The 12886-nt window shown below is 38.3% G+C and overlaps 1 protein-coding gene across 5 annotated transcripts in view; it reads left to right on the plus strand.

The window, feature by feature from the left end:
* Positions 1 to 12886, plus strand: part of ndst2a (N-deacetylase/N-sulfotransferase (heparan glucosaminyl) 2a) — a 135372-nt gene that overhangs the window by 54610 nt on the left and 67876 nt on the right. For 4 of the 5 annotated variants that reach the window (XR_009437530.1, XM_059566513.1, XM_059566512.1 and 1 more), the window contains one exon: positions 11687 to 11721. The exons of the other annotated variant lie outside the window; for it this stretch is intronic. The gene's annotated coding sequence lies outside the window, so the exon portion shown is untranslated. The remainder of the gene's footprint in view (positions 1 to 11686; positions 11722 to 12886) is intronic. 5 annotated transcript variants of the gene reach the window in all.

Below are 12886 nucleotides of genomic sequence, written 5' to 3' on the forward strand. Positions count from 1 at the left end.
TAAATGATGGTATGTGTTTTTCTGAAGCTATCAACCTGCATTATTTCAACTTTAAAACATTTAAATAGTTCCTGGTAGGAAAACTACATTACCCATGATTCTGCAAAATAGTCTCTATCAATCAGAGTCACAAACAGATGCCAAAAGAACATTTTAGTGCCCAGCCACTCCATGAAGGATTGAGAATGACAAATGAGTCATTTCCCTACACACTCTCAAACTTTTGCAAGATTTTGCAATAAATGTAAAAAAACATATATTTTGTTCTGTATCTGATTGGTTTCTTTAAATCAATAGGTTCATATTTCTCCATTGATTATAATTTAGTTGGACTAATTCATCTCTTTGTCCTATGCTACTTTTTTGCTTAAAATCTAAATTTTGTTATTCACCTCATAGCTTGTTGGTTTGGTTTATGGCTTGTTACTCTTAAAAGAAGACTTTTGATAATCCCTATAAGATAAATACTTCTGGAACTAGGGCTGGACCAGAATATTCGGTTATTTGAACATTTTCTTGGTGGGTTGGCATTCGATTTTCAATTTTGAGATTCAAATAATATTTATTATTTTTTTTGCTCACCTGGCATCCCCCGCAAAACGTTCTTCATTCGCACTTGAACATAGCCAGGTTTTTTTCTATCGGGCCAAACAGTTCTAAGGACTGTCAGGTACAGTTACAGCCTGGTACAGCACGGCACGATTACAAACCGTTCTCGGCCCAGAAGGAAACATTTGCTCTTATTGATATTACACCCATCGTTGTGTTCTGTTTATTTTATCTTTTGCGTCAAAAATTTTCTTCTTTTTTTGTTATTGAACATAGTAAATATTGTATAAAAAAAGGAGTCCCAAAAACAGAAATATCTCATCATCGTCCGTATCGCTGTTTATATAAAAAATGCGTTATGAAGGCAAGGACTGACGGTTTTGTATTGCATTCCAAAGAGCTCCGTTATAAGCACCACAGTGGAAAATGAAACCGTATCAGTGCTGACTGGCCCGCATCGGCATGGAATAGAATGATTAAGCAAAGAGAACCATTTGGCCCAATAGTGGAAAAGCGGCTTATGAATCGTCCACGAGTGAAAATCATGATTCAGTTCATCTGGAAGAGAAGACAAAGATGCAGAAGACCTCTGCTGTGTGGGAGCACTTTAAATTGAGTGAAAACAAAGGCAGTGTGCCAGATAAGCGATTTAAAACTGGCCTACCACAACAGCACATCAAGTTTGAAAAATCACCTGTAAGTAGTTCTGTAAGTAGTACTCCTATAGTATATTGTTGGTGTAAAAAAGACGAACTGTTTTTATCTGCCATGTTAATCAGGAATTTTACACATGATAAAAACGTTCACTTAATTTGCTTGGAAAATATGTATTAATACTGCAGCAATAAAAAAATACAAATACGTACAGTAGCCCAGCCTAAAAATAATTTTTCTATATTGAAAGTATTGCTCTCAACAGACCTGTGTGTTTTGTGTCACTAGTGGAGTGTCCGTTCTCGGAGCATTTAAGTCCTGCCCGCGTGAGGCGTGCTGCTTCTGGCTTGGCTGTTCTGTAGTTTATTAAATGATGTTTAATTCTGAACTGCACTGGTGATATTGCACCAAAATGCGACACTGTTCTCCCTTGGGTCCGCAGCAACACACCCGCCATGCGTGAAGTCGACTGGATGAATAGTTATCAACATAAAAATGCAATTAGACAAACACACAGAGATAACTGCCTTTATTAGAGCAAAGAGTATGTTCAGCCCCTACCTTCGAAGCTTCGAATATTCAGTGTTGATTACTATTGAAGCTTCGAAGCTCAAAAAAATGGTATTCTGACCAGCCCTATCTGGAACAAATGCCACTGAAAAATTGGTAGGCTGCTTTTGCAGGGTTTTTTCCTCAGGCATGTTGCTTAGCAAACCAATCAGCCTTTCAGGGTGTTGTTGTGATTTCCCGAATCATAAATACTTATAGCATGTACATAAAGATTGAGTAAGATTGTTAAATTGATTTTAACGTTTTGTATTAGTAGTTTTTGGTTTTGAATGAATTAATTATATCTGTTGTCATCAAATATTTTTACAGAGCTTGTTGCAGTGAAGGATCCATGTGTTGTTGCCTTAGATTTTAGCCAAAACGAGGTATCTTGAGAGAAATTATAATTAAGTTACCTACCTTTTAAAACAGCCTTTGTGGCACAAGCCCGTCTATGATACCTTGAAATGTTTTTAGGTTTTTGGATCAGTTTCTCTCCTGATACAGAAGAGCAGACAAATCTGTGCTTTGATTGAGACATCTGTATTATAAATCACAGCTGCTTCTCTGACAGCCTTTTGTTTGTGATTTAAAGGAATAGTTCACCCAGAATGAAAACTGTCATCATTTGCTCACCCTCATCCTCTGAAACCTACACGATGTTCTTTCTTCTTTGAAACACAAAAAGAGATCTTGCACAAAAGGCTAAAACCAGAGACTGTCAAGCTCCAAAAAAAGACCAAAAAGCAACATATGATCGCCATGTTGAGAGGAATAAATTGATAACTCTCAAATATCTTCAACGCTTGTTCATATTCAAACCTGGTGCCTCAAGATGCAGTACACCAGTTTTAAAGCCAGTGATGTCAGTTAACAGAATATATTTTTGGTTTTAACCCTTTTTCTTTCCTTATTTAGTCTTCTTCCAGCGTTTATCATGATAATTTTTTTTTCTTCAGGTCACCCTTTTAGTAGTTTGATGTAGGCTTTTAGAGATTAGAGTTGTAGTTTTGTCATCTTCCCGCCTCTTTTCTATCGATCTATTGGGAAGAACTAACTGTTTTACCCTTTTGTTTTGTTCACATGGAGGACCCAGAGAGGATGTGTATTAATCCTGGGTGCTACCTCTAATAGAATTATCAACTCCTGATGCTGTGCACGCCATAAATCTTCGCCCCACTCGCTGTCTTCCTCTTGTCAGAAAGTGCAAGAGTGTGCACTTCTCCTGCGGTGCGCTTTCCAAGTGGCTTTCATATTTATTTCCCCTTCCCTGTTCTGTGGAGGGAGTGCAAGCGTGTTTCTTTGCAGGCAGGGGGTGGTTGTACGACATAGTGTGCTTTTCAAGCGATTTTTATGTAATGTTAAGATTGTTTCTTTGTTTGTTTCAACTCAGGATGTGCCACTTTGAGGTTTGTCTCGTACATACACACAGAGAAGCAGGCTTGTAATCCTGCTAGCTTTGCATTCACTGACATTAAATGTTCTTTAATAGCAGTGGATTATACATACATTTTAAAAAGCATGCTTGGACAAACCCTCTTAATAATACCCCCGCTTTTTGGGATCCACATTCATTAAAAAGGCATGGCTCTTAAGTGAATGTCATAGGCCCATCCGTGGTTGGGCATCTTGCTAGATCTTTCCTGCTCTTGAGATAGATATGCCAGACCTTAGTGTCCTGTATCAAAGCCCCTCTCCCACATTTGCCTTTTAATCTTGGTAGGATCTGCATAGGATGTTTGTACAGTGCTGACACAGTTCTTTGAAGCCTGCGGGCCACAGCAATCATTCATGAAGATCTCCCTCTTGTTATTAGTGTGGGGCTGCAGAGACTTTTGCCTTTTTATCAGATACACAGGCCTAAGATCCATCTTATGCCCAAATGTTCCTATTCGTCACTCAGCACTGTTGTGTACTTGCACCAAGGGGCTCATTTGCAGTCAAGATAATTTTTCTCTTTTTGCAAATTCAGACATGTATAAAAACGCTTTTCTTTTCTTTTTATCCTCGATAATTTATTACACATGCAGCGCAAATTTTTCCATTCAGAAAGCTCTTGAGAATGGTACAAGTTGAGAAATATCATATTGAATGTATGCACAGATTCTCACACACAAAAAGCAACGGGTCCCATTTGCAGTAACCACTTTCGCTTATAGATATCAGATCTCAGCTGGCCCACCCATCATGAGTGGGAGATCCATCTTATTAACTGTCTCATCCTGCTGGGACTCTATATGCAAAGGAGATTGGGAAAAGTTGAACACAGTAGTAATGTGGAGAGACGTGCAGGTACATTTGACCTTGCATATAAAAGTCAATGTCTTCATTAACAAGCCATCATCCTGTCTCCAAACGGCATGTTTTTCTGTTCCTTCAAGTGATCATTTACTGCAGGGCTCAACTCTAAGGATTTTTTTCTACTTGCCCTTCCACAAAAAAAATAAAATAGTTGCCGTTATCATTATTTCTGATCTATGTTATCTTGTATTATAATAAATAAGCTTATGACACCAGTATTTTAATTTTGACATAGAAGCCTGACACATATGAAGTGCAGTCATTATTAAAGACAAGTGATCAGTCAGTAAATAAGAACAAATATACACATTTTTTAAGCCACAGCACCACTGAATATATAGAACAAATATACTAATGAAATGATTTAGGATTTTGTATTTTTTGTAGGTGTTATTTGGTACAGAAATTGCATAATCACATATAAAATAACATTTCCATATTCATCACTGTGTTGCACCTCAATTTTTCAAAGCCATTTTAAATTAGTGGTAACACTGAATTTTATTAATTAATTGATCCAAAAAATGTATTTAATTTAGACTGTATAATTTTAAAATATTATGGTACATAAATCACCTGCATAAAACCAAAACAGCACTTTTTGCCCGCGGGTGGTGCTTATGGAACAGCAGCGTTTACTTGGTTACTGCTTTACACAAAGCAGCGCTGTGCATATTAGCACTACTTTAAATGCATTATACAGAGCCACGATGAAAAGAAAACACCATGTAAACTTTTCTGAAAACAGTCAGTTCCCCTCAGAAACGCATCCATATAAAATTCAATATTTAGGATTTTCTTCCTATATTTTGTGCATCGTGAACAGAGCTGCTCTGCCTGCTACAGAATCCTCTTTGCGTCTGTCTTCAGTGTCGCTGTCATCTGTTAACGGCTGTTTACAGACTAAATATAATAATAATAATGTAATATTTCCACACAAATAATAACAACTCGGGGCTCCGGCGTCAGAGACACAGCTGTCTGTGCGCGTACTGTACACAGAGAACAAAACACAGTCCGCGAGTACTGAATGGAGTTGTCTGTAGCGCTTTGCTGGAATGCTTTTAAATTGACTATTTTAAAATTATTAATGCTTTTTTTAAATTAAATAAGACTTAAAAACACGTGCAAATGATAAACTTTTTGTGATGACATGGCAGTGGCTCGATCGAGCCAATGACAAATCCGTCAACTGTCCCAAGCGTCTTTCACACTGGCCCCAGGCAATCGGGAATTCTTTGTCGAGCCCTGCACTGGAATAAAAAAAATTATTCCAACCCTGTATGATCTTCTGTTGCAAAAGACGATATTTTTTACGAACTTTTTTTTTTCCATAGAAAGTCAGTGGAAATTACATGAGGGTGTGTAAATGATAGAATTCCCATTTTTTACCTAACATTTACCTTTAACACAGTTCATACACACACCCAGGGATGGGTGATAAGCGATTTATAATGAAAGGCTTGTTCCTTTAGATGAGATGCACACACATGCTGCTCGTGTGAGTTTTATAAGCAGCGAAGGATCTGTGGTCTGTGCCGGTTGAGTAGATCCACAGCAGAGAAGAATATTCCAGAGCTGATTCTATTTGCATTGACTCAGGAAAAACCAGCACTTCCCCTCCAAGTGTGATTCACAGGTCAAGGTAATGCTAATATCTCGCCTGTCAACAGAAGAACAACACCAACAGGGGTGATAGAAATGCAAAACACAAATACAGATACAAGCAGAGGTGCAGAACACTATGTCCCAGGTGATGAATTAAAGGGTTAGTTCACCCAGATAGCAAAATTATGTAATTAATAACTTAACCTCATGTTGTTCCAAACCCGTAAGACCTCCGTTTATCTTTGGAACACAGTTTAAGATATTTTAGATTTAGTTCGAGAGCTCTCAGTCCCACCATTGAAGCTGTGTGTACAGTATACTGTCGATGTCCAGAAAGGTAAGAAAAACATCATCAATGTAGTCCGTGTGACATCAGAGGGTCAGTTAGAATTTTTTGAAGCATGACTTCATGGATACATGACTGACTCGTTCACGAGTCAAGAACCAGTTGCATCGGTTTTCGGATCACCAGTAGTTCATTCTGACAGTTCGATTCAATAAACCGGTTGAAGAAAACGGTTCACCGGTTCTTTTGCGCCCGCCGTAATGGCGTCATTTGCGATGATTGCCCTTGATTTAAGCCTTCGGTTTACCCGCGGCTCATAACACTAGCACAGAATCAGTTCAGAATCAATCACCAAAAGAATCAGTTCGGTGCAGGTGCTCTGTGTGTCAGTCTGCTTCATGCTGAATCACACATGCGCAGTATCATCAGCTCCTCGGTTCTTCTTATCTGGCTCTGCTTGGTGTTCATCTTCATTTCTCGCTTCACAGCAGTTCAGTCAGTGTACTGTTTGAGTAAATGAATTACTCCGGGATATTGGTTTGTTTGAAGTTAACAGCTTAAGTCATTTGTGGATTAATGCGTATTAGAGATGCGAACCGTTTAAAATGATTCAGTTCGATTTGGTGAACTGAATGATTCGTTCGTGAACCGGATATCCAGACTGCTTTGTTTTGAACTCTCTCACACAACAGACACGGAAGAGAAGACAATGCTGAATAAAGTCGTCGTTTTTGCTATTTTTGGACCAAAATGTATTTTCGATGCTTCAAAAAATTCTAACTGACCCTCTGATGTCACATGGACTACTTTGATGATGTTTTTCTTACCTTTCTGGACATGGACAGTATACCGTACACACAGCTTCAATGGAGGGACTGAGTGCTTTCGGACTAAATCTAAAATATTTTAAACTGTGTTCCAAAAATAAACGGAGGTCTTATGGGTTTGGAACAACATGAGGTTAAGTTATTAATTATATAATTGTGCTATCTGGGTGAACTAACCCTTTAACGGTTTTGATGCACTTTCTTCTCTCTGCATTTGGTCTTGGACATGCATTGTGGCAATGCAGTTGGGGTTACTTGTGTGTGAGAGGGACACAAAGAGAGAAAGTGTGTCTGTGAGTGACCTTTAGTGGTTTGGGTTCCATCGAGGGCAGATTAATTACTCCGTAGCATTAGCGTGACGGGCCCTGTGCGTGTCAGCTCGCAAATGTCACCCCATGAACTTCATCCGCTCTGATTAGAAGTGAATGTACTTGTTTAATAAGAGATACTCTTTTTTTTTTTCGTTGTTGAATGTTTTCCCTCCCGTGGCCTCAGTTAACTTGTCCCTTCAGCGCTCTTGAATGGTGACTTGAATGGATAAAAATGCCTCTGTTGGGGGATTGAAGAGGGTACAGCTGTGCCAGAGTTGCCATCGTTGTGTGCGATGAGGTAGTTACAAGCACTCTAAAAACAGCGGCCAATTTGTAATTGGCACAGTGGAATATTGGGCGGTACCTCACGTTTAATTTGGGACAGGATAGCAATTGTACATGGTGAATTCAATCTGGGGCACTTGCAGCACTCTGTACTTTTGTTTGGAGAGGATTTGAGGGTATACTCACAGGACATGTTCTTAGAGTGCAGCTGATAGGATGAAGTGAAAAATAACATGGGAGTCTTGAACCTTTTTTTAAAGGGTTAGCTCACCCCTCTAAAAACAAATGATCCTTTACTCCCCTTCATTTAGTTTTAAGCTCATTTGTTTATCTTTAGCCCTGTTTGGACAGGACTAGTTTTTCAGGGGGTCATTAGAGAAATTTTTGTTTCACAGATGTACTTTGCGATTTTAATCCCGTCCAAATCTGCCACATCTGTGCTTCTCTCATACAACCTCTGTAAAAATTCCTGAGCAAATTATCTACTGTTTTTCGTCAAACTCAATGATCCTCTGGGAAAATGTGATTTGCCTGTGATTGCCGACAACAATATTTTTCACAACCGGTTTTCTTGTGTTTTGGCCAATTTGAACTACCGTAGATGCTCTTACCACGCACATTTTTTATATGTTTGCCTCCCGGCACAGAAATTAATTAAAAAAAAAAATCACGTAAACTGTTACTGGCTACTGTAATAACATTAGGTAAGATTGCTCACTTTCATTTCTGCACTCAATTACATAATGTTTTAATTGTATATTTACCTTTACGAAAATTAAACTAGGTTTTACTACAAATAAATAAAAACAAATAAGACAGTACTAAAGTTGCGCAAAATTCATGTTTTTTCTGTTCTAGCCATAGCTTAACCATTAACTGTGGTGATTCTAATGGTAATCAATCCGAATGATTATACACAATGCACTCATACAGAGCTGTATGTACAGATGTACAAAACAGACCCTATTGTTAGTTCTATCTGAATTGGTACATGAAGATCACAGATGTTGGGTGATAAGAATTGAAACTCATTTCTGTCCCTTCATTGAAAGACTGTTTCACCAAAACTTTGACAAAAACCATTTTAATCCAAGTCTTCTGGAGAGATGCTATCATTTTATATGCTGAGTAGATATAATTAAAGCTTCTATTCAACACACGCACGTAGAGCTCATCAAATAAGGTAAACCGAAGCTCAAACTTGGGATTCTTGATGAGCAAGAACAAATGAACAAAAGTCTTACACAGTGTGTACACCGAACGAGACATGTTGCTTGCATCACATCATGTCACAACAGCTAGAGTCTGTCTACTCTAGATGTGATAAAAAAGACTATTGCAAATCATTTGTTCTTTGTGTCAGTATGTCATAAATAGAACTGGGCATCAGTTTACTGTCAGAGAACCACATCTAGTGTAGAGAGGTTTTGTGTTTAATAATTTGTATGGGTTTGGAATAACTTGAGGGTAATGACTGGATTTTTGTTGTAGGATATGTCTCCTTTAAGGTTGAACTTGGGCTGTCAAATTAGAAATCGAACATTAGTTGAATTAAAATCTGAATTTTGAATTTTATTGCAAAAACTGATTTCGAATTGGAAGATTTGTAGAAAGTACTAACAGCACGGTTAGTATATTAAAGGTCCTGTTTTTCGTGCTTTTTTGAAGCTTTGATTGTGCTTACAGTGTGCAATATAACGTGTTCATGTTTCGCGTGTAAAAAAACAGTATTTATCACACAATTAACTTATCTGTATACCGCTGTTTTCACTGTCATAAAAACGGGCTGATGTCTTCCTTGTTCCCTCCTTCAGAAATACGTAACGAGTTCTGATTGTGCCAGCGGTTCCTGTGTTGTGATTCGACAGCAGCTGAGTGCACGCTGCCCTCCTGGAAACGCGATTGGGCTAGTTTTGAGAAGCAAGTGGGTAGGATTTGTTTTGAAAACCTGTCAATCCTGATCTGAACCATAGACAGTAAAAGAACGCACGTGCTGGAGATGTACTTATAATCACAGGGGGGTTTTTACTGAAGAGATGCGCATGAAAATCGCATTCGATTTTTTTGCACAGCCCTAACATCTAGTTAACAAAGCTAAACAGTGTTGCCCTTTGTGTAATAAGTTACAGAAACTGTTAAACGCACCAACTTAAATAATAAAATACACTTACCGGCTGTGGTCCATAAACAACGCCTTCTCCAGACAAAGAAGGAACTGCTCCATCTTTCAAGAATAATCTTTGTGCGAATCCGGCATGAAACTGATTGAGATTGAGGAAGCTGTCCTCAGCAAAATGTGCTGCACATAGTTTTACATGTGGATTATAATTTTCGGTAACCGAGTTAAACATAAATTGTAACCATGGATCTCGAAGTACAGCGTCCCTGGGAAGGCCAAACAAAGGTGATTGGACCTCCGAGATCAAAATAACAGTGTTTCGACGACATGGCGACAAAAGCACTCTTAAAACGCAACTCTTCCTCCTCCTCCGTCCGAGCGCAACAAGGCCACGCCCCATTTTTTGTGTATTCATGTGGGCAGAGGTTAGTCAAAAAATGGTTTTAGTGACATCATTACTGCAGGAACTAGAGGGATGTAGTCCAAACGGGTCGTTCGTTGTAGGCGAATTCTGTTCTCGCTTGGCATTGAACTTTGAGCTTTATAATTTTACAGATATTATTTATACTCTAACAACAACATTACAAACTAACTAAAGTTTAAAACATGGGATCACCGAGAACGGGACCTTTAAGATACACTGTTGCCAAAATTTTGGAAAAAGAATTAACTTAAAGAAATAAAGCAGCTTTAATGATGCCTTTAAAATGATCAAATCAAAGTCAATAATATTGCAGTGCATTTTTGAATTTGTCTGCAGTATGCTACTTCAGTGAGAGTGATATGCAGCTTTTTGCTCATGTGCATCCATGCTATATTTATTTATTTTTCAACTGTTAACGCAAACTCTTTCTGCCAAGCTATCAGCTGAAACTTACTTTGATTAAACTTTATTTCTCACACTTGTTTTTCTCTGCCAAAGTTTCTGTAATCAAATCTTGTAACGTTTCGATTGTTTTCTCATTTTCATTGCATTTCTTTAGAGCATGTGTCTATATCTCCTGAGAATGATCAGGTGCAGGGAGCTGTGAGAGAGAGGAGCTCTGGAGAGTCAGTGTAGAACTGTTCTCTGCTGTGCTGATTTGCTATATACCGCACAGATAAAATCCCATTATGATGGACTACAAATCCTCACCTGCTGGCAGACTGCTTACTATCACTCTCGCTGGCTCTCACTGTCTAACACAGTCTTTTTCTTTCTCTTTTCCATTCTTGCAGTATCCCCAAGTGGGGAGACTCTGGTTTACAATAGGATTAGAAACACCATCCACGGTGGAATCGGTCAGGCTGAGTTGTTAGTGTTGCTGCAGGTGTGTTAATTGGCAGATAGATCACATGGGCAGCAGGAGGTAAAAACATGTCTAAAATCTGAAGAACCTTTCATTGAGTGCTATGAGATGTGTTTCTTATTTGAGACCCACAAAGCTCATCAGTAAATATGACCATGAACTTCTTTCAGTGAATTTTTTTATTTATTGATTTATTTTTTTATATAAACATGTAAGAATAGAGTAAAAGGATCCACAATCCTGTGTGCATGCATAAATAGGTGCATAACATGTATGAATGATTCATAGCTGAAGCCAATAGCATTGCATTATTTATGTACAGTGTCGAGCAGCTGGTCGGCTCATCCGTGAGGATTGACGTTTGACATGCAGGGTTGGGATGCAAAGGTCCAAAGTACTGATGCTCAGGGGGTTAAATGCCAAAGCCCAACGGACCCCCTGATCCCTCAAGTTCTTGCCCCAGAATTGCCTCCACTAAGGCATCTCATCTCAGGGAGCACTGCTTCTTTCCTGAAAATAAAGCTGCATGCTTGAGGATCCAGAATGATGTGTTGGCGTTACCCAAGACTGAGTTTCATATTTCTGCTTCCTCATGGGGATAATGCAGGTTGATAATCACTCTGTATTCGTAAAGCAGATGATCCTTTTCATCTGATTCATTTTGACCTGAATATATAAACTTTATTTTAAATGGTTCAGCTGTCCTAAGCCCTGATCTATGAAAGACGTGTGCTCAAAGTCAGAGGTTTATTTGTGCTCAAGAAGTCACTTAGTGTCTCTTTTCCCCTCATTTGGTCTGGGGAATACAGGATGAAGGCAGGGTGTGTAGATGTAGACCTAAACAGCAGGGGCACAATTTGTGGCGCTTCGAGCTGTATCGGAGATGATCTTTCTCTTTTTCTGTGCAGGTCTTTGGCTCTGCTGATAAACTCTCTTCAGTAAGGTAAGCTGTAGATATGTTTATAACGATGTGATTTCATGTGCTTGCATTATCAGATTAACTGGATTTGCTTATTATGACCTTAAGCTTTAAATAAAAAGGATCATGCATAAATGCTTGAAATGCTTGTTTTTTAGACTAATATAAATTCTGTATATGCTAGGGAAGAATGACATTTCAGAACCATATTGGTTATCAGATGATGCTTAATTTTATAGATTTTTTCATGACTCTTTGATGAATAGCAAGGTTAGAAGAACAGCATTTATTTTTAAATCGAAATCTTTAGTAGCAATGAAAAAGTCTTTTACTGTCTTCATCTTTTAATGAATCCTTGCTAAATAAAAGTAGAACGATAGTATGTTTTATTGCATATACTTCCATTACATATACTGCAATTTTATGTTTAGAAAAAAATACATTAAAAAAATATTTTTATATTTAACATCTTAAAATGAACACTACAATATAATGTTGTGATGCATAAATTGACTTATATTTTTTATGCTTTAGAGAATATAATTTTGATAACAACCAGAATATTTATATTGGTGCATCCTTATTTTAATGCGCATCATAAAGAAAGGAATAGGATGTGACTATTTGGGACATTAATTCATTCAGAAACGGAGCGAGTACAGGTTTTTCATCCTAACACTAATAAGTTTGACTGCATTGAAAAAAGAGATAGAAAAGCTCTAATAAAATACAGACACACAATGTAAAACAGACACACAGTGAGCTCCAGCAGTGGGAGGAGTAGTCATAATGGGGGGAGCAGCCATCTATATCAAAGGTGAGCCATGGGATCCTTTGATACGTTCATGCTATAGCAGCATAAACTCCGGTCCCTTTGATATCTTCATGCAGTAGCAGCATAAACTCTTCCCTCCATTTCCGATTGCTCCCAGGCTGAATGGAAAATATCACATCTTCATTTTTTTTCTGCTTTGAGGTGGTTTCATCTGTTCAGGCAACATCTTGTCTCTGTAGTCAGTTTGAAGTGTCTGCAGTGTAATAGAGGCACAGCATTCATGCAGAGATTGTTTAAATCCCTTCCGCTCATGTGTTGAAACGGTGTTCAAACCAAATATGAAACCAAATATTTCTCTCTTCAACCCCTCTCCACCTTTCCTCCTGTCCTTTCTCTTCTCGTCATCTTCCAACT

This window comes from Carassius carassius, chromosome 14 (genome assembly GCF_963082965.1).
Source record: "Carassius carassius chromosome 14, fCarCar2.1, whole genome shotgun sequence".
Classification (NCBI taxonomy): Eukaryota; Metazoa; Chordata; class Actinopteri; order Cypriniformes; family Cyprinidae; genus Carassius; species Carassius carassius.